The sequence below is a fragment of the Cavia porcellus genome, unplaced genomic scaffold, assembly GCF_034190915.1.
Source record: "Cavia porcellus strain 051 isolate PalLab524CR breed Dunkin Hartley unplaced genomic scaffold, mCavPor4.1 scaffold_21, whole genome shotgun sequence".
Taxonomy (NCBI): domain Eukaryota; kingdom Metazoa; phylum Chordata; class Mammalia; order Rodentia; family Caviidae; genus Cavia; species Cavia porcellus.
In genome coordinates, this window is record NW_026947504.1 from 59,699,919 (window position 1) to 59,721,375 (window position 21,457).

The window sequence follows — 21,457 nt, forward strand, 5'->3', positions numbered from 1 at the left end:
TGGCCTCATTTGACTCTTGTTTTCTGGTTCAAAACATCACTCTCCTCCCATCTGCAGCAGCCTCTCCCTATGCCTTCTTGGGAAAACAGCTCTTTGGTGTGGCTGGCAGCTCTTTGGAATTGCATGCTTCTATTGACGAAATAAATGAGTTAGAAATTTTGTAGCAGTCAGACTAAGCCCTTTGGCCTGAACGTGGAGAAGGAAGAACATGCCTCTCGCATCTAGACAAGAAAGAGTTTCTGGAGCCCAGCCAGGCTGACCTTTCAACAAGAAAGGCCCTTTTACCGAGGCAAGGGACAGAAGCCTGGGCCTGTGCTGAAGCTGCCCCTTTCATTGCAAAGTCAGTCCCCTACTCTCACTTCTTAGATTCCTGCAGTTATTTGGTACATTTTGAGTCAGGAATTGGCCCTCCAGGAAACTTACCTTCTTGCTGTCCTCACTAATCCAGGGCCCCTCCCTGAATTTCCACTGTGCTGGTTTTTTCTTTATTCACTGTACTTGATGTTAGACAGCTTCTCCCCTTAAGATAACTTCTGACCTATGAGCCATTAAAGGTTCCCTTCCTCTTAAGTATTGAATGAATGAATGAGTGACAGTAACTGAGGCTTCATGGGGCTATAAGTGGAGAGTTTCCATCTGGAGTAAAGAGAGGACCAGATAATTGACCCCAGACCGCCAAAACGTCCCATCTCTCCTCGTTCCATAGAGACTGATCCTTTCTCTATCTCTTACAGTGGTGAAGCCAGACATACCGTGAGTCATCTTTGTCTATAAAGTGTGTGTGTGACGGGGGATTTAAAGAGCGTCAGTGCCTTGATTTGTGTCCATGCTTCACACTCCGAAGCTGAGAGTTCAGGACACTTTGCTGGTGAGTTCCCAGCATGGGGGAAGGAAAGTCAAGACTTCAGAATCCCATGTGACACTTATTTCAGGCAGTTATGGTGAAAGATACTGATGATAGGGAAAAATGAGGACCCAAGGATGCTTCTTTGATATTCCATAATACATTAAACCGTGTGACAGCTACTGGGTAAACCCCATATTTCAGAAGTACAGGTAGAGGCAGAGGTAGTCTGGGAAATCTGGTGATTGCCTTGAGATGATGTAATGAGAAGGACATTATTAGAAAGGATGTTTCTCTTTCTGCAGCAAACACAAAGGACAACAAAGTGCTGGCGGGTGCCTGCCTGTCCTTGCCTGGTCATGTTCTGCTTGACCTTGTGCCAGGTAACCTTGTCTGTGCCAGCCATGGGGCTTGAATGGAGGCCAGGAGCTCCTCCTGCAGTCCAGGAGCTGGTTGTTCTCTCACTTGGGCTATTCTCCTTTGCAAATCCTCTCCTGCAGGCTACCTCTGTGCCTCACACGCAGCTCAGGCTCTTCCTTACCATGTGCTTGGGTCCCTATGGGGCACTGCTCCCCGGGCTCCCTGGGCTTCCCCTGTGGGCTCTCCCTGTTTACAGTTTACCCAAGAATTCACTGAACAGTACCTGGAGCAACTTGGGAGCAGGGCTTGATGACAAGGCAGACTGAAGGCTCAAGTCCCTGATCTTCCTTCTTGCGAGTTGTTTGTTCTCACTGGGCCCTGTGCTCCTCATCTATACAAAACAAATAAAAACTCTTTTCTTGAAGCCTGTGGGGATGATGAAACTCCACCTCAGAAATCACTGGGGTGGGGGCTTAAAATTTGGCTGCACTCAGATCAGTGTTCCCAGATCTCAGCATTTTAAAGCTTCATTGGTGTATTTCGGTGTTATAGGTACCATGTATAACATTGAAGACACACCTCTTTTGGAAAATAACACACTGTTAATGAAAAATACCAGTGTTACTACTATGAATATGTTATTATTGTTACCCTTAATCCCACTTGTTTCAAAAAGGAAGTTATTTGGCCTGATATATCCTAATTATAAATCACAAGTACATTTAAGTGATGCCCAGCATATCTAAGCTACTCAGTAAGGTAATAATGTGAGCGATCTGAAACAGCTCTGAGGTCCTCAGTTTTTCAAAATGCGTGCATGCATTCACTCATGTCCTCATGGCACGACTTCTCACCTGGCACAATTCTTCCAGCCTGGGTCTATGCCAAGGAAACATTTCCCGTTGAAGTCCAATGCTCTCATTTCCAGTACTGATGTTCTCCTGGGAGGCTGCTGTCAACTTCTGCATCCAAAGGTACCTTTGCTCTGTAATAAATAGATGAGTCACAGTTGGTCCCAGCAGGTCAACTAACAAGCAGTTCTGGGCTATCTGTGTGTGGTGGCTTGGGCCGCTGAGACCTTACCCTTGGTGCCTGTGAGAGTCATAAAGTTGGGGTTAACTGCTCTTTAAAGTTATCTTTATTTGCTGACTGTGGCTACAGAGCTTGGTATGGAGCTATTCTTAGCTACTTTAGGGCCCTGCAATGATAAGCTTCATTAAGGTGATGTAAGACAACCTGCCCTTCACGAGGTACTAGGTCAAGATTAATGCGGTTAACTGACATCAGTAAACAATCCCCAAGCTACACTTCAGCTTTGGTTCCTTTCTTTTTCCAAACTAAATTTGTTCTAAATGCTTTTAGCAAAGGAGGACAAACTCCAGATTCGTGTTTCTAGTTATACTAGTTTAGGGAATGGAAAAGCAAGCTTAATTGTAAGCCAACTATTTGAAGTTTTTCTAAAATTTATCCAGTTCTTATCCACATCTGTACCAAAATCAGAAGAGGTTGAATGAACGCCTATGTGAAGACAGTAGTTTTCTTCCAGGATCCCCAACAGAGAAGACAAAATGATTCTCCTATTCTCACCCTGGACCACTCTCACACTGGACCACTTTCCCTCCCTGCCTTGACTTCCTGCAGGGATTCTCCATCACCCTTTTCGTTTTTGTTTGCAGTTTTGCAACAAGACCTTTCTAAAATGCCCAGTCTGGGCTCAAACTTGTGATCCTCTTGCCTCGGCCTCCCAGAATGCTGGGATTACCGTCCCCCACCCCCTTTTCGTATGGCCTCTAAGATGAGGCAGACATCATGGCCAGCCCGCATCTTTCCACTCCATCTTACTACAGACAAGCCAAAGGCCTCCCTCCTCTAAGACCCAGGCTTCTTTCCTGTCCAGGCCTTGGAAGCACATTCAGTCACTTGTGAAGAACACTGTCTCCAGTGCCACTAATTCTCAGAAATCGTCAGTTTTGAGCTTCACTTTTACTTCCCAAAGAAACCTGTCCTTCCTTCCCTATGAGGCTCCTTACTCCTGAACCCCTCATGATCAGGAGTTTCCCATCCTAACACTTTTTTTTTTTTTTGGTCTTTTTCCTTTTAAATCTTCACTGTGGCTCTTTGCCTAACCAGCATTCATGTTCCATGAAAGAAGGTGTTGTAGTCAGGGGTTGTACACAGAGAACAACTAGGATTAGGACATGGACTTTATAATATTTTTATAATGGTCACCGGAAGTTAACACAGGAAAATGCAGGAAATCGATCCACAATACCAAAGACATAGATTATTTAGTCAAGAGCCTAAATCCCACAGCAATGTCCCACATGAGTCCAGATAAAAACCCAGAGCTCAGGACAATGCCTCCCATGAGTCCAACTGGAGGCCCAGAGCCCACAAGAAGGACTCACACCAGACTCTTTTATGGATCCGTGCCGGGAAGACCCAAGGGTCAGCGGTGGAAGCCAGAAAGTCTATGCCAGCAGGATGAAGGAGCCACAGCTCCTAGTGGGATGAGGGTTCTACGCTGGCACTGAGAAGTCACACTCACAACAAAGAGCAGGGCTGTCCTGAAAGGCACCACAGCCGTCTTCAGCGACACGGAGGCCCCGAGCTCCTCTGATGACAAGCACGGTCCGGTACGTGCCAGGAAGCAGTGTGACGAGTTCATCCTGGAGACCAAGCAACACATGTCTTCCCCTCTGGAGCCAGGAAGCAATGCTCGATATGTGGACCAAAGCTTCTCCAGGAGAACCAGCAGCTCAGACAGCAACTCGTAGGAGAACCCACAATGCCTCCTTAACACCTCAACCCTCAGTGCCTCCTTCTTCACCTATTTATCCTGGCAACTTTCCTCAGGTGAAGCATCTTCGCTCAGTGCCATGCTGATGTAATCCAGTTGGCGTTAAATTGACCACCAGTTCTTAATCCATAACAGAAAGATTCTATCTACAACCTCCCTTTAAATTCTCTTCACCAAGGTGCTGAATACATGTCACAGAAACCCCAAGGGTATTTGCCAAAGGCAAGGACAAGTCATGGAATAACCAAGGAGAACATCATTTCAAGATGTGCTGTTTCTTCATAGAACAGAGTGGTTGCCTGCATTATGTAGGATTCACAACAATGGGCAAAGTCCTTGGTAATGTGAAAAATAACATGAAGTATTTTCCCTATATGAAATGTGCAGTTTGTTGGTAATTGTACTTTTATTCAATGAAATTTTTGCTAGACTATTGAGGTGAATGTCTTACAAGGGCTACTATAGTTGACAATTATTTAGCACATACAGTACACCAAGCAAAACAACCCTATGAGGTAGACATCGGTTTTGTTTTGTTTTATATTTTTATAATTTATTTTGTGTTAGTGCATGTTCACAGTATATAATGGTTACATTCCTTGTGGGAAGTTGGTACATGCACATAATACATATTCATTCTTGTTTCATTCCCCTCCTCTGTCTCCCAACTGTCTGCACTCCCATTTAGTGAATAAGGAAACTGAGGTACAGGAAATTAAGGAATTTGCTCTTTGATGTTTTTGAGCTGGTGCATTGAAACCATGTTTGAAGCTAGGTAGCCCTTCCAGTGTAGGTGCTCGTTACCATGTTTCCCTGTGGAATTGACTACCATCTCCCCAAATTTGGTGTCTCCTGTATTTGCAAGGAAATTCCATAGTCTCAAGATGTGCACTAGGGCTTACCCTGCCCTCTGCAAAGGTAAAGTCATTGCTAATGCCTCAGAACATAAAAGGATAGGACTTGATTTCTTCCCCACGAATGATTCCTGAAGAGTTTATTGTATTACCATTAACTAAGTAACTGTGGTCATGAGGCGTTGTAAAAGTGTTTTATTACAGATGGTGTAGTCTTCAGCTTCACAGAAAGGACCCTGAGCTCTGCAGTTTCACATGTGTTTTGTGATCCAGACTTGTGCAGATCTGAAAGAGCTCTGTGGATTTTGGGAAGCTGTTATGGCTGAAATAGCCACAAGTTCTCCTCAAAAATTGATCCAAGGAGGTCTGCAGTGTACGGCCCACACCAGCCTCCTGACCCACAGAACTTATGCAACACTCTGACTTTCTAATCTAAGTGAAGAGTACAATGGATGCATTATTATGGGCCTTTCCATTTTAATTACATTTCCAACCATGGACATCTGCTAGGTTTTACTAGTTCTGCAGGTGTGTCTTCTATGATTAGTGCAGATCCACTGAGCAGAGTCATTACGCTACTAATCGTTAAACACCTGTAGGCACTTTGAGAGTTCAGCTGTCAACAACATTTCCTTTTTCTTTTAAAGATAGTAAAATACAACAAAGCAAGACAGCACAAAGCCAATGAAGACAATGCAGCATAATTGGTACAGAACTTCAGAGGAGGATACTGGGAAAATAATAATAGCTACCACAGCATATCTTGTTATCTTCCCAATAGTTATCCATTCCATCTGGTATAGCAAAATAAAACAAAAAACAAAACATTATAAAACCTATCAAAATAGAATATTGAATAGAGCAAAACAATCAGAACAAAGCAAAATAGTGAAAACAGTACTGGACTTCAAAGACAATGTAGAAGGAATCCCCCACAATAGCTGTATTGCATACTGTCATCCTCTGTAGAGATGCTCAGAGTGCTGGTCCCAGGCCTGCAAAATCAACCAAACAATACAAGCTTTAGTTACTTTATGTACCTTAGTTGCTATCAACTCAGGCCTTGGAACCATTCAGTTGCTAACTGGGGGGTGTGTGAGGGGGTGTTGTTGATTTTCCACCCATGTTAGTGGCTTGCACTGCTTACTAGCGGAAGGCTAAATCTTTGAATTCTTGGTTGGTTCCCCCATTCTCTGTCAGCAACATTTTGATAATTGCAATTTATTGGTTAGATATTCTCTATCCTTTGTGTCCCTGTGTTATTAAGGTTATTATGACATCACTATAAAATCCTTTGCTATATTTCTATTTTTTGTGACAATTCCATCATGATTAACTCTTTCCCAACTTCTTGAACTTTAGTAATAAATTATTCTATTAACAGATATTTGAAAGGGCTAGTTTTCCTCCTTTTGACAATAACACACTTTCATGAAGTGTTAGATGCTCCCTATACACTTTCTCAATTAATCTTCACAATATACTTATTCATACTTAATATTATTGTGCCCATTTTATAGATAAGAATCCCAAGTACACAAGAGTTGCTTGTTTTTTCATGATCACCCCATCAAATGTCTCACAATTAGCAGTTGGCAGAACTGGCCTATAAACTCATGAAACTGACTTCAAGCTTAAGTAATTCATGTTTAACTATCATGCTGCTATCTATTTTACTTTTTTGTACAGTTTTTATCTAGTATAGTTGTAGCAATTATAATTATAGCTATGATTACTTATTTTCTTATTTATAAAAAGTATGCTTCCTATTAATTAGGATGTATTTTTATTTTGAAGAGAAAAACAATAAAAAACATACAAAATTTCAAAACAACAGAAAAGAACATTAACAATAGTTAATACATTATATATTGTTATCTTCAAAACAGTTGTTCAGATTAAAAGATATAGCTATGAAAAATTGACCAAGATAAGCATAAACCTGTCTTTTTAATGAACTAATAGCATGTGTTTTTAAGCATCATTTAATTTCCATGACATATCTTCCTAACACAAACATGTACAACGTGCTCACTGAATTCAGACATGCTCCTTCTCATAGGGTCTGCCTTTCTCTTTCTCATAGGTCACCTTTCATTCTTCCAAGGTGATCTAGAACTTATTACTTCTAAGTCTATCTGGAAATTAGGAGAACTGTAATAACAAAAGCAACATGGTACTGGCACAAAAGCAAAGAAGTACACCAATAAAATAGAACAGAAGAGAAACAAACCCAAAAACTCAGAGCTAACAGTTTTTTGACAAAAAAAGACAGCCAGCTCACCAACTGACTCTGAGAAAACTAGATAATCATATATAGATTTAATCGAGGTATCTAACCTAGCTCTTCCTTTATGCTAAAATTAAAATAAAAATGAATCAGCGACCTAAATATAAAGACTAGAAACTTTGAAACTTATGGAAGAAAAAAAATAAAGGAAACTCTAGAATTCATAGACATAGGTAAAAAGTTCCTGAATAGGACTCCAATAGCACAGGAAATCGTAGCAAGGATTAACAAAAGGTACTACATCGAATTAAAAACTAACATACAGCAAAGAAAAAAATCAACAGAGTGAAGACACATCCTAAGAAATGAGAAAAAAATCTTTGTTCACTATTCTTCCATAAAAGATTAATATCTAGAATATCTTTTAAAAAATCAAAAAACTTAACCCCCAAAACAATGTAAATAAATTAACAAAGAAATTGACACTTCTCAAAAGAAGAAATACATATAGCCGATAAATACATGAAAAACTGTTCAACATTGTTAGCTATTAGGGAAACATGAATCAAAAGTACACTGAGATTCCATGTCACCCCAGTCAGGATGGCTGTCATCAAGAACACAGAAAACAATAGACACTAAGGAAACTGTGGGAGAAAGGAGCACTTCTACACTGTTGGGGAGAACGTAAACTGATTTCCACTATTATAGAAATATTGTGAAGATTCATGAAAAACTAGAAATACAAATATCCTGTCTGATCCTGCTGTAGCGCTCCTGAGCATATTCCTGAAGGGATGAAGCACACTGCAGTGGTACGTGTCAGCGGTGGTTCAGTTCACACTTGCTATATTGCGGAAAGGGCTCATATGATTCTCAGAGGAATGAATAAAAAAATGTGCGTATACACCAAGGAGTATTATTTGGTCATAAAAAAAATCAGGTCATTGATAGGAAAATGGACGGAACTGGAGACCATCATTTTATAGGAGAAGAAAGGAGACGGGGGGAACAGGGATGAAAATAATCAAAATGTTATAAATCAATGAACAAAAAAGTCTTATTATTCTGTTTTTTGTTTTGTTTTGTTTTAACCTGGGGTGCTTGTAGACGCCCCCTCTTTTTTTTTTTTTTTTTGTACCAGTGATCGAACCGTGACCTTGAGCTTGCCAGCTCCTATGCCGCTGAGCTAAATCCCTGGCAAAATCTCATTATGGTGTATTATTATGTATTGTACACTGATTTTAAAGATCATTCAAGGATATATAGTATTTAATAAAAGAAACTAAGAGGGAACTTTTTGAGAAAGAAGCAATGACCCTGACGAATGTGGATTTCTAGGGAAGTGTCTGGGCCGTGGGGCAAATGGTGCTTTTTCTCCTCAAATAGTTTGAAGTTAGGCCTGAAACTTCTTTGGACTAATTTCATTTTGCTTTGGAAATTAACTGCATAATTAATTAGTCTGGATCAATACAGTCTCTGTAGCTCTTGGAGGAGGAAACAGCAGAATTTTCCTTTTAAGATTAACAGAGGCTGTGGTCATATACAGTTTGCAGTGTAGCAAGGAATAAGCAGTACAGACAAGAGCCCCGCGCCAGGCGTGGCCTCAACTGGGCACTTTCCTGCCCCTTTGAGTCCTGCTTTTGTATCCTTCACACTGAACCTGACAACATCTGCTCTCCATCTGGACTGTTCCAAGAGCTAACAGAGATCCATGGGGAAGCTGCTGTCATGGGGCCGGCACACAGTAGGCTCTCACTAAATGTGGAATCTAGACCTGATATGTATTTGAGGCAGACTGAAGAACATTCTAGAAAGATCTAAACATTTTTCCTGTGACATAATTTGTTAACATGAGAACACTGCTAGATCTCAGCTTCCCACATTTCCAAAGGTGTAACAGAGATGAAATTTCAGTCACTTCACAGTGAAGTAGCAAAGAAAGTAAATGGAAAATAAATGATTTAAAGACTACGGGAAACACAACAAGGCAGTCTTTAAGAATCATTTTCCTTCTAGATTCTGAGTTTTGGGAGTAAATTATTTAGATCTTTTAAAAGTTAAATTAGCCAACTTCTAAAATGTGAGGCTATTCAAGGTTAAAAGGAGTGAGGAGAGATAAAGGGTAACAATCCATTTGATGACAGGACAAAAATATAAATCATAATACAGATAATGGAATAAAACCTATTTTTCCCCTTAGGATAGTGACTATTATTATGGATAGAACCCAGAGAAAATACTTTAACAGTATTGTTTGCTGAATAGAATTCTGGTAATTAAATCAAAAATATTTTCATGGGCCCTCTACCAAGGCATAGAAATAATTTTGTTATTACAGGTTTGATTTTCTAGAGATGATTTTGTGCAAAAACTTTGTAAATGGTCATTTTTGTCTTTTGAGGATAAATGATTAATATTCTGAAGAATAATCTGTAATCTGCAGGGCATGTATGGGTTTCAGATTCAACACCAAGGTGAACTATTTCTTTTTTTTTGTCAGAGAAATAATACTCTCTCTTACATGTTGACTAATGCACAGAAGCAAAAATTTACTTTTTCGTTCCCCTGGGTGCCACAGTGGTGGAATGGACCCCCTTGTACTTGGTCTTCCAGCACGTGCCTTCTTCCTTCTGGAAGCATCCAGGTTCTTTGTGGAAGCCCATCAGCAGAATCTCTACTCCTGGGCTTCTGGGCTTCCAAGTAGGCTATTAGTTGTTGATGGTGGTGGTGATGGTGGTGGTGGCGGTGCCTTAGAATTTACCAGGAGAAAATGAAAGATGATTACAAGCTTCTTGAGAATTGTTGGGCTTATAAAGTGAAGCAAAACAGAAGTGAGGAACACTGACTGTGAAAGAGATCTGGGATTAATTTTTTCAACTGTAAGAAATAGTGCTGATTGGTACTTGATATGGCTACTATAAACTGCTAAAACTTCCCCAACTGTTTTTCTGAATGGCATGGGAGATGTAGGGTTCTGTGTTGTACATTAATTGTATTTTTTTGTTTTTTTACTTTCAGAAAAGAAAAATGTATCTAAAAATCTCTGCTGAATTCATTCATTCATGTGTGTAGAAGCCAGAGTTCCTTGCTTGCTGCTATGGTGATCAGAGCCAGGCCCAGGATGAGACAGGTGAAGTATTTATTCAGGAGCATCATTTAAAGAAACACAAACAGCGACCACTTAGTAAGAAAAGTAACACCTCAACACAGTAGTTTAAGGAATTAAAATTAATGCAAAGAGACGTTAAAAATAAAAAATTAGTGCAAAAAACTATGAGCAAAATATCAAAATTTCTAAGAAAGACAGACGCAGTAACAATTTGCATTAGGCAGTACTGACGCTTGAAGCAAAAGAAAAGTCTTTAAATGAAATGAGATGGAAACAAGAAAAATAGCAATTCTATCCTCATGTATTTTGACTGCTTTTGGGAGACCTCTTCAAATTTTATATCTGAGGCAAGCTCCCCAGTCAAACCTTCCACGAGTCCTTGCTCCGATGTTGGCCCGGATCATACTGGCTGTCAACTTGACTGGATTAATGCCTAGAAGACGAGCACACTCTGAGCATCTGTGTGGGTCACGGGCTAGATCTGGTCTCTGACCTCCCCGACCCTGGCTCTTCCATGCTCTCTGCTCCCAGAAGCCACGAGGTGAGCAGCGTCTCTCTGCTGTGCTCATCTTCTCCTTAGGGCCAGCTGACCTTGGACCGATACCTCTGGCACCAGTGAGCCAAAATCTCTGCCTACTTGCGTGTCTCAGCAATAGAAAGCTGACTAATACAGATGGGGATGTGGAGATCTTGTTCTTTTGCAGATTGTAGTAATACAGGCTAAGTATCCTTTATGCAAAATGCCCAGGAGCAGAAGTATTTTGGATTTCAGTTTTTTTATTGGATTTTGGAATATTTATATATGCATAATAGAATAACTTAAGGATGGGACCCAAATCTAAACATGAAATTCACTTACTTTCTTATACACATAAGGCCCTTATTATTTGAAGGCAATTTTATACTATTTTTTTAAATTGTATGAAATCATAATCATAATATTTGTAATAATTTTGTGCATGAAACAAAGCTTCATGGTATAGAATTTTCCATTTGGCATGTTACGTTGGCACTTAAAAATATTTTGGCACTCAAAACTTAAGATTTATAACATTTCTGAATTCAGATTTTCATGTTAGGGAGGTTCAGCCTGTAATAGAAGCTCTAAATGCTCTGCAAAAATTACTGTATGATGAGGTAAAAAGCGATAAATAGAAGAGTATATTTACAGATAAATGAATGCTAAGAGGAACGCAGAGCACATTTCTGTGTGTCAGAACAGAGAAGGCTTTGGAAGAAGTGTTTAAACACAAGCTTACCATGCTCTGGCTGGAGACTAATAGGGAGAACATTTCAGAAACCTGATCAAGCTCTTATGTGAAGAAGAAAGCTGTAAATCAGAAGAAGGGAAGTGAGCTCACAGGTTATAAGTGGAAAAGATATGCCAGGTCTAAAGGAAGTTGAGTGTTTATATGCCGCAGAGCAGGACCAGAAGTCCTTCTCTGTCTTGGATACTTTTCTCTCTTGCTGGGACAAAATATCCAACACCAAAGTGAACAAGGAAAGCTTTATTTAGCTCACTGTTGTGGATGTTTCAGTCCATAATCACCTGGCCCCAAGGCAGGATGGCATGGCCCCAGGCAGCACTTCAAGGTAGCTGCCAGCAAAAGCACCAGAGCAAAAGGCAGGAAGAGGAGCCAGGGATTTAGCTCAGCGGCACAAGCACTTGCCTGGCAAGTGCAAGGTTGAGGGTTCAGTCCCCAAACTCCACCCTCCCAAAGCAAGCCCTCCCCCCCTCTTTGTACACAGGTCATACACACACGCCCCCACCCCCAACCCGGGTGGCTGTAGCCCTCACAAAATCTCCTTGCCCTTTCCTTGTCCTCCTCTTGCACAGGATGAGAATATTGACAAAGGATGGACCCTGGCTCCCTGCTGAGCTGCTTAGTTTAACTTCTAAACTTTGCAAGTTGACACAGTGCATCAACTATAACATGCCCCTAGCCAAGGAAGAGGTTTTAGTAAGAGGGGATTCATTTTACAACTACCTTAAATAAATAAGAACCTTTTCAGTCCTGTGGTTAGAGACAGAGGCAATGTGTGTAAACAAAAATTGTGGAATTGTGGGAAGAGCTTTGAACCTATGAGATTATCTTTATTCACCAAATGCAGTCTTGATGTAAGTACTGGCCTCTGAATCATCAGCAGGGTTCTATAGCGGTGAAGATCCAGGCCATCAGCAAAAATCCTAACTTGGAAAACAAACTGTTTAAGCCACAGTTACACAAAAGCAGGAGAAAGCACAAATTAAGAATCTCCTAAAAATTAATGTCTGAGACACAATCAGGAGTGAATTAGGTTTGACTCTGAAACTTGTAATTCACTCAGCACTCATCTCCTTTGTTTCCTACTGAATGCTTTTTACTTTCTGGGTTCAGAAACAGAGATTTGAGATTTTGTTTTGACCCAATTCTCTGTTTTGAACAAACTGAGTCATTTGTAAATCTGTACCAACCCATCCTGGAGGAGCAAGGTGCTGGCGGAAAGATGGTGCTCGGTATGCAAAGTGAAAAAAGAGCTGAAAATAATTAGTAGACACAGACCTGAGATGGACTATGTGTAGGCCAGCAGTGCTGTAGTTACCGTAACAATTATTTGTTTAGTTAAAAAGTGAACCCCACAAATCCTAGGGACTGGAGTTTTTAAAAAAAATCAGCCACAGTCATATAATATTTAATGGGGTGGGGAATAAGCAACCCAAAGATAAAATCCATGGCATTTCATGCCCACCAAAAATACACATGTTCATATTCAGAAAGAGCCATCACTTTTGACTGGATGACTTGAACACCCATATTATTAAAGTTTATCCTTTACTCAATGCCTCTACTTCCTCAGAATTCCAAATACCAGTTTAGGAAAAACAGTCTCTTTTAAGAATCAGAGGGTTTTGGCTTAAAGTATTTTAATTCACTTGCTTCCCACAGAGTAATCAAAACCATTTTTCATAGACTTGGAGGATGTAGGCATTGCAAGGGACCATGGATGTCACTCAGTCCAGTGGCGTCCTCCCCCGAGTGAGGGAGCTGCCATGGCCAAAATGGAGAAAAGCACTAGAAATCTCAGCTGTGGCTTTTGCCTAATCCTAAATATTTAAAGAATAATTTCCAAAGGGAGAGAAATCAGAGAGAAGCAGAACAGAAACTTTAGAGTTGCTTCAGATCATAAAGATATAAATGATGGTTTTAGGGCACAGCCCCCAGGGCCAGGGATTTAGCTCAGCAGCTCAAGTGTTTGCTTGGTAAGCATGAGGTCATGAGTTTGATCCCTAACACCAAAAAAAGGATGCAGCCCCTAAATTCAGGTTCCTGACTTTTCACGCTTTGCCCACAGAGAAGTTGTCAGATCCTAATGGGAACATGTCCTATTCAAGTGTATGTGTGTCCATGTTGGCAGATTTTCCCTAATTTGGTTCAGAGTTCCTCAACCCTTTTCATAATAAGATCTACCTATGATGTCTGTTGAAATAACCTGGGTAACGGCCAGAGACCACTGTCTTTGGAGGCTTGGGTGATTCCAAACCTGGCCTAGCTACCCTAAGGGCTGTGAAAAGCCTTTCTCTCCCAACACCTATAGCCCAACTTCATAAGAAACATGAGCTGGGAAGCTCTCAGCTGTGTAGCTGGGTTCCCTGCTTTTCTATAGGAAAGTCAGTTACGGAAGGACCTGGGCACGATGGAGTTCTAACCGTGTTCTCAGTGCCTATTTTGTTCTGTTTTCTGTGTTCTGTTTTCTAGCACTTCATTGGCAGCAACATCTACACACTTGGGACAGGACTGTGTGTAACAAAATCAGCAGAGCCCTGTGACAGTAATGCAAAAAGCATATTATTTTCATTCTACAAAATATTCGTAGCAGCTCTTTGACCTCTTTCCCCCTTAAAGATTGGGGTGAAAATGAAATTGAACATATAAGATTGTGAAATATGTATCCTATCAGTGATGTCAGAGAAAGATCAACCATGTGTTAATTGAAATGGGTTGGCTTTGTGGAACAGATACATGGGCTGGCTCTTGAAATGTAAGTTTTCAACAAGCGGAGAAAAGCAAAATGCTATACAGGTGGAAGCAATAGATTGAATAATCAAGGTGCAAAAATTCAAGACTTACAAAGGTTTGGTTTGCAATGGTGGTTTGCAAGAGAATGGAGGCCCAGAAAGAGGACAAACTGGAGAGGCAGACAGGTCAAGATATGAAAGTGTTAGTTTTATACCACAGAGGCTATCCTCGCCTCAGCATTCATTCCTAAAACGAGATGCTATATACTTACTGGGCCCTCCGCACTGCAGTAAGCACTGGGAATACCAATATAAAATTATCATCTTGGAGATGAGGAAGAAATTTACAGAACTAAGACGTTATAGGTTACACTGCTGAAGTCTGTATCAGAAACAATAGGTAAAAGGAGGATAAATGAGAACAGCTCTGTAGGGTTTAGGATATCTTCAGAAAAAAAAAGTTGGAGAAATTAGCATTGCTGGGCCAGGAGCATGACTGCAGATACATCCTGGAAGGATGGATCCCCTTCACTGCAGCGTGTGTGGAAAGGGGAGTAATACACTGTGTGGACACTGCAAGCGTCCCAGATGGCCGGTCACTGTATGGAGCACAAACTGCAGAGGTGGAAAGGAAGACATTGGTGAAGCTGGCTGATCATTGAACCAGGTAATAAATGCACTGCACGGCAATGACCCATAACAAAGTCTAGTACATATAATTATCCCGTGTAAACAGAAGTAGACTTTTTGTCTACCAGCTATACAGGAGGACAGTTAACATTAGTGTATCTCAGGTGCTTTTACTAACAAAACTTGTTCCAGTCCTTTAGTGATGAACTTTCATATTATATACTCAGTCTGAAATAAATTACTCCTCTTTCTAAATAAACACTTTTAAATCCATGTTCTGGCACTTTATCTAAGATCCTTTATCAGTGTTCCCACTCTTTGTTTTTAGAGTAACTGAATTTTTTCAAAGAATACTCATAGGAGATAGGGTAGTAATCACCAACTACTTGAAGATTTAATTAGGTACACCTTGTGTAGATGGTAGCACAGACCTGTCTACATTTGACCCCCGGGGGCTGGCAATATATAAATCCAATAAATCTTTCAGTGAGCCTCTGTGTACCCTGCTGTTAAAGTACAGATCAGAGATTAATGGAGAAAGATCCTTCCTGATAATTCCTATGGAAAGCAGTGCCTAACATAGAGCTCAAAGAAGCTTGGGGAAGCTACTGATTAGGTAGGCTCAGGGAAAGCGTTTTTCAACCTGGAAAATGAAGGCATTGCTTATGGGGTGGAGAGAGCATGTAGGCTATATTTGGATCAGGAAATGAACTCTGTGTCTGAAATGGGACAATTTGAATATAGTCATCACTCAGTGTGTGCTTATGGGACTGAATTTTAAGGGAGCAGATTTCAGATAAACATGGGAAAAAATCTTTTTAATAACTGGAAATGTCCAGCCATGATAACTGGTGAAGCCAAAGCATTCTTTAAGCATCTTTTCCTCTTTCTCTTTGTCCTCCTTTTTCTTTTCTTTCTTTCTTTTTTTTTTTTTTTTTTTGGTCTTTTTCCTTTTCATCGGTACCGGGGATCGAACTCACGACTGCCTGCTTGCAAGGCAAGCGCTTACGCCGCTGAGCTAAATCCCCAGCCCCTGTCCTCCTTTTTCATTATCAATGTCATATTTAAGATCATTTCACCAAGCAAGATCATAATAAAACTACACAAGATACAAACTCCTAGAAGTTGAAGAAATATATAGATGCTTTCCTACTTACAGTGGTACTATTCCCAATCAGTTGAGGGTTCTTTTGCCCCACTCAGATTAAAATCATGACCTGCCAAAGTATAGCCCTGCCAGCAGCCCTGATACTTCTGGTCAGCATCACTTGTTGCTGGCTGCCAGCAATGGACACTGCTGGCCACTGGTTCCTGCTGATGTAGGCCACTGCCAGCTGAGATGTAGGGCACAGGGAGTGGCAGATAAGGTTGGAATGTTTGTTAGGCTCAGATGGCAAAGTTTATTAGGGGCAAGGTGGAGGAACTTGCATTTGTTCTACAAAGTTATTTAGGGTTTGGTTCCATAACTTTATGGATTTAAACTATGTTTGGGGGAGATGCGCTTGGCAATAACAAAATGCAAAGATTATAAAGGGAAGAGGAAAGAAGGAAACAAGTTGACAGATAATCATGTACAAGTAGGAGAAGGCCGACTTGAGATAAGGACAGAGCAAAGGAAAGCTGAAAAAGAGGTGTGAAGGGATCCTTGAAATGTCCCCGAGAGGAAATCGGGTGAGTTTGTTCTACTGATGGAGCACAGAAAGGACCACCACAAAATAAAGAATAAGAACAAGAGGAAAATGCAAACATGCCCTTTTGTCTGTGCATGGAAATGTACACATTCTACACCTGCTTTTTCTAGGCTTTCGGGCAGGCACTGATGGCTTAGCTATATCCCCAGCCCTAGCGAGGCTTTCAACATGACTTGGTGGCAGCTCTTTGGCTTCTTGCAGAGAGTTTATTATAAATAATAGTGTAAGTGCTGATGTTATAAAATACTGTTTTGTGCAAATAGCTATAGATTCACGTTATGACTCCAGTAACCATGCAGGATACACATGCATTCTGACGAGCCTTCCTAAGTAGCAGAGAAGGCAGTAAAGACAGCAAATTTATCGTAGACCTGAGAACACTCATGAGTAGGTACCATGCACTAGAAGAAAGCATCTTCTTTATTTCACATGGGAAAAGCAAAAAAGAAGCACTGGTTTAAGAGATTAATGTCTGTGAATTTTTTGAATAGTATCAAAGCAGGTTGAGTGAATCAACTGAGAAATAGTTTCAGGTCATGGCAGACTCTCATCAGCTACTTGGGCCTAAGGGCCCTTTGTCTTCACTTTGTCTGTCAATTATTTGGAAGTAGACAAACTTCAGCCTATAACCGTGTGTGTGTGTGTGTGTGTGTGTGTGTGTGTAAATGAATGATTGGAGTCTCATAACGACTCATCTTGGCTTTGAATTTGATTTAAGTTTCAACTAACAGGAAAATGGACTTTGGAGTCAAACAGTCCTACAGTTGAAGGTTGGTGCCTCATTTAGCAGCCTTGGGAACAAGAGCAAGTTAATTAACCTCTCTGCACCTCAATTTCCTGATATCCAAAATGAGAACATGCACACCATCTCAGAAGTTGGTGATGAAGACCAAAAGTCATGGTGGAGGCCAAACCACCCGCGTGATGCTGACCACAAAGGCACTCAGTGAAGAAGGATGCCTTTGTACTTGAGTCCACCTCTGGAAGTGAGATCAATTACAGACCTGTATAGTAGCAGAAAAGCTGATTTCCAATAAACCAGGAAAGCCAAACTGCTCCATTGAAGAGAAGGAACTTTTGTTTTGGATATAGCTTTAAGGAGAAAAATGATTTCTTTTCAAATTAACTTGAATATATCTAATATTCAGATGCTGGCTATAACCATCCTTGAAATTGTTTCAGAAAATTCCAGCAGTAACCAAGTAGAAATTGAGGAATGACTGTCACACCACTTATCTGTGAACTTTCTGTTCTGAAACTGACTGTAACTGTTTTGTTTTATTTCACAGTTTCCCATTTAGAATGTGGCTGAGCTAATGCACTTCACATAACTGTATCCTGTGTGGTTTTTAATTTCTATTTAAGTACTAATATATTACACATTTCCTTGCATTAGATGTAACCAGTATAGTTTCATTATATAAAGATACAAAACAAATGATCCACAAAGGCAGCTGCTTCTAAATAGTTGGGTGACCCTAGACAATTTCATTATTTTCCTGGGCCTTCAGCTGAGAAAATAGGTTTAATGATGCTCACATTGTTATGGAAATTAATAGTGAGAAGGATTGTACACAAATAAATTAAAATTAATTGTTGGTGGAATGATGTACACAAATTTTCTGGCAAAAATTCTTTTCCCAGTGTCTTGTAGTGAGATGACATAATAGTTTAGATTCTGAATATAGCATTATACTTAAAGTGCTTTCTTTGCATTAACTCAGTCTTCTTAAGAACTCATTGAATGAAGAATTGTGATTGTGATTATTGTGATTATTCCTATTTTAAAGAAGATGAGACTGAGGCACAGAGCAATTAAGGAATTTGCTAAGGTCATTTACAACAAAGTAGGGTTAAATTCATGAAACAGGTCCCAGAGACTGAAAACATACACTTCTCATAGCCTTTGTCAAATTTGTGTTTATGGGTTCACGACATAAACACGTTTGGATGATTCCATATGTCTATGATCCATGAATCTTTGTACAAAGTGCAGGACAGAAATTTAAACATTCTTTTCATTTGAGTTTCTTTACTCGTACCAAGTCATAAAAATGCCTTCCCAACTATCTTCCCCTACTTTGGTAAATCTCTTAATTTAACTAAGAATGTGAGAAAAACAAAATCAGTTTTCTAAATCTCAAATGAATTGTTCCACACTCCCGTTGGAGAGGGTCTTGCATCCCTTCCTAACCCTGGATTCCAGACGACAATGAAGGCATGATATTGACATTGTGTGATGCTGATGTTGCAAATTCCAGTTCCTCCCACTGAAATATTGAATCTGTGTATAAATAGGTGTCTCCCTTATCATCTTGACTTTCTCAAACATGAATATCCAGGTGTTGAAAACCAGTTCCTCCCCTTGGTTTTCATATACATGTGCCTGCACGCACACACCACACACATATTCCCATTCACAGAGACACACTGCATGTACTTTACTGTAATTTACATGTAACTCACGTGCTTTACTGAAGACTTGGATAAACAAAGGGAATTGTAGCAAATAAATGTCAAAAAATTAACACAATGTAAAATGAATGTCACATAATTTTTTTCTATTAAGCAGGGCTGAGCCAGACAGTTCACTCCTCCTCCCATCCACCTACTCGTATCCTCACTAGTGAAAAACATTACACTTTTTGCACAGCAATTAAGTTCCACCTTCACTCTTTAATATCCCTGTAACTTCCCTGAGAACTTCCTGTTTTACTCATCACCACAGGAAAAATTCTAAAGCCCGGTGGGCGGGTGGTCTGCTTTCACCCCACTACATTGTATCAATACTGTCTACAACCTTAGTGAGCAATGCATGTCTGTAAACAGCTAACCTTTACTCTTAAGGAACAAATTCTTACATCCTACCTTAATTCTCCCTCTTACTTCTGGGGGCAACTGATTCGAGTCCTTCATGTAGAAATCCAGAGGACAAGATTCACGAACCTGATCTGATAATTCATTCTAGAGACTTTCATTCTAGAGATTCCCTGTTTCTTGGTGAGAAAGCTGTGACCAAGGAGGGGTCTCAGCACCACAGAGGTGGAAAGGAAAAGGGTGCCAGTGTGTGCGTGGTTGGGGAAGTGGGCAGAGCTTTGGTGGCACCTCTGGGTAATAAATCAGAGAAAGTAGCATGCAGGGAATGACCTGTAGCTTGGCTGGGCAGATATTTGTGCACTTCAAGAATAATCTAGAAGTTGAGTATGGTGGTACATGCTTATAATGCCAACAGTCAAGGAGGCTCAGGCAAAAAGATGGCAAATTTGAGTCCAGACTGAGCAACTTAGTGAGTCTTTATCTCAAAATAAAAGTTAAAAAATACCCAAGGATGTAGCTCAGTGCAAAGGCCCTGAGTTAAATTTTCAGTACAAAAAAAAAAAAAAAAAAGTGAAAGAGATTTATTGAAATTACATACAGGTCTCTTGGATGTTCAGCCATGTTTTAATCCTTTGCATCCTGCATTTTTCTCTCCTCATGACCAGCATTCCTAATCAATACTTGTTTAATGTCAAGAATGGGGAGCTGTTTGGGGAGCAGACAGAGAAAAGTTGAAGGTGTTGCCCAGTGGTAGAGCATGTGTGGGGTCTTGGGTTCAATTTTCAGCATCAACTAAAAACATAGACCACTAAATAAAAGCTTCAACCTTGCCCTAGACGCTTTTGGGCTCTTTCCTGGAGATGCCTGGCTTCTCCTGGGCCTGTCACACTTGGAAACTTTAAAGCAAGGGCAAAACTCATTCAGCTCATGTTCAGTTCTAACTATCCTCCAGCTCAGGGAAAGCAAATGTAAGAGGAGTGAACGAACTTTCTAGTTATGCCAAATACATGGACTTTGGCGCACACTAAGTATGAATTTATGAAAGTTTAAAGTGCCTTAGGAAGGGGTGAACTCACAAAAAAGAAAGCTGTTAACTGAGTACTCCCTGGCTGTGGCATGTGCATAGCCTGGACCTGCAGGAGGGTGCCTGGCCACTGTCAAACCTTCCAGCAGCACTTGAGAGGAGACGCCATCAACAGTCTCTCCTCATGGAAACCATTCTGCCATCAAAGAAAAATTATATTTTCCCCTCATTTAATTATGTGGTCTTTTGCTAAATTAAATGCACTAAAAGGCTGGGAGCCAACATCTACAGAGAAGAAATCTCAGACTCTTTTCTTTTCTGCCAGTTTGCGCTTCCTTGAAAACAGACACTGGCGATGGAAAATGTGGTAAAAGTTTAATGTTCATGCTAAAAGGAAAAACACCTTTCCTTTACATTGGCCAGATGCACCTGGCAAGGCCCAGGCCAACTGAGTGAAGAGTCACTTGTGCACAAGCCAGCAGGGCTGTCAGTGAGGCTTAGCAAGCAGTGACTTGGAAACAGAAAAAAAACCTCAGCTTAAGAGAAATTGTTTCTAGTTTTAGAAGAGATAGGTTTAATTTTTTAAAAGTGAAATGAAATAGGTAATTCACTTTCCAAAGAAGGTTCTCAAGGAAAGATCCCAACACATGCAATTTTATTTTATGTTATGGCAATATCTAACACACAATGGGGAAAAAATGGAAGTAGTGAAATCCATTCCCCATAAAGTAAGAAAGATTTGGTGTGAAGTTTCCAAGGAGAACTTGGTTCTTCGTGAAGCTCAGTGGAGAAAGAGCCAAGAAACTGAGGCACACAATAATTCCTATAAATCTTTTCTCTAATTTAGCCAGAGAGGAATTAACGTGTTGTTCTTCCCTTTATCCAGCAACCAGTGTCCTAGGTAGGCAAGGAAATCTGCTTGTAGGGAGAGGAGGAAATTCTTCTCAGCTTTTCAACCGACTTTATTTTTTAAAAATTGCCTCATTTTGGGGGAGACAATTTTTGCATTTGAAAAGTAGGATCGCAGATGTTTCCTAACAGATTCCTGGTTGAAACATTCCCTGAGACTGCATTCAGAAAGGTTAAGAACCTAGAGGA

The 21,457-nt window shown here is 40.4% G+C and overlaps 1 long non-coding RNA gene across 1 annotated transcript in view; it reads left to right on the plus strand.

Moving 5' to 3' along the window:
* The window catches only part of LOC134471995 (uncharacterized), a 59,897-nt gene extending 39,971 nt beyond the window's left edge, over window positions 1–19,926 (plus strand). Inside the window, exons 2-4 of the long non-coding RNA XR_010041813.1 lie at window positions 10,110–10,221; window positions 13,938–14,864; window positions 17,250–19,926. This is a non-coding gene — a long non-coding RNA (uncharacterized LOC134471995). The remainder of the gene's footprint in view (window positions 1–10,109; window positions 10,222–13,937; window positions 14,865–17,249) is intronic.
* Window positions 19,927–21,457: the final 1,531 nt, after the last annotated feature.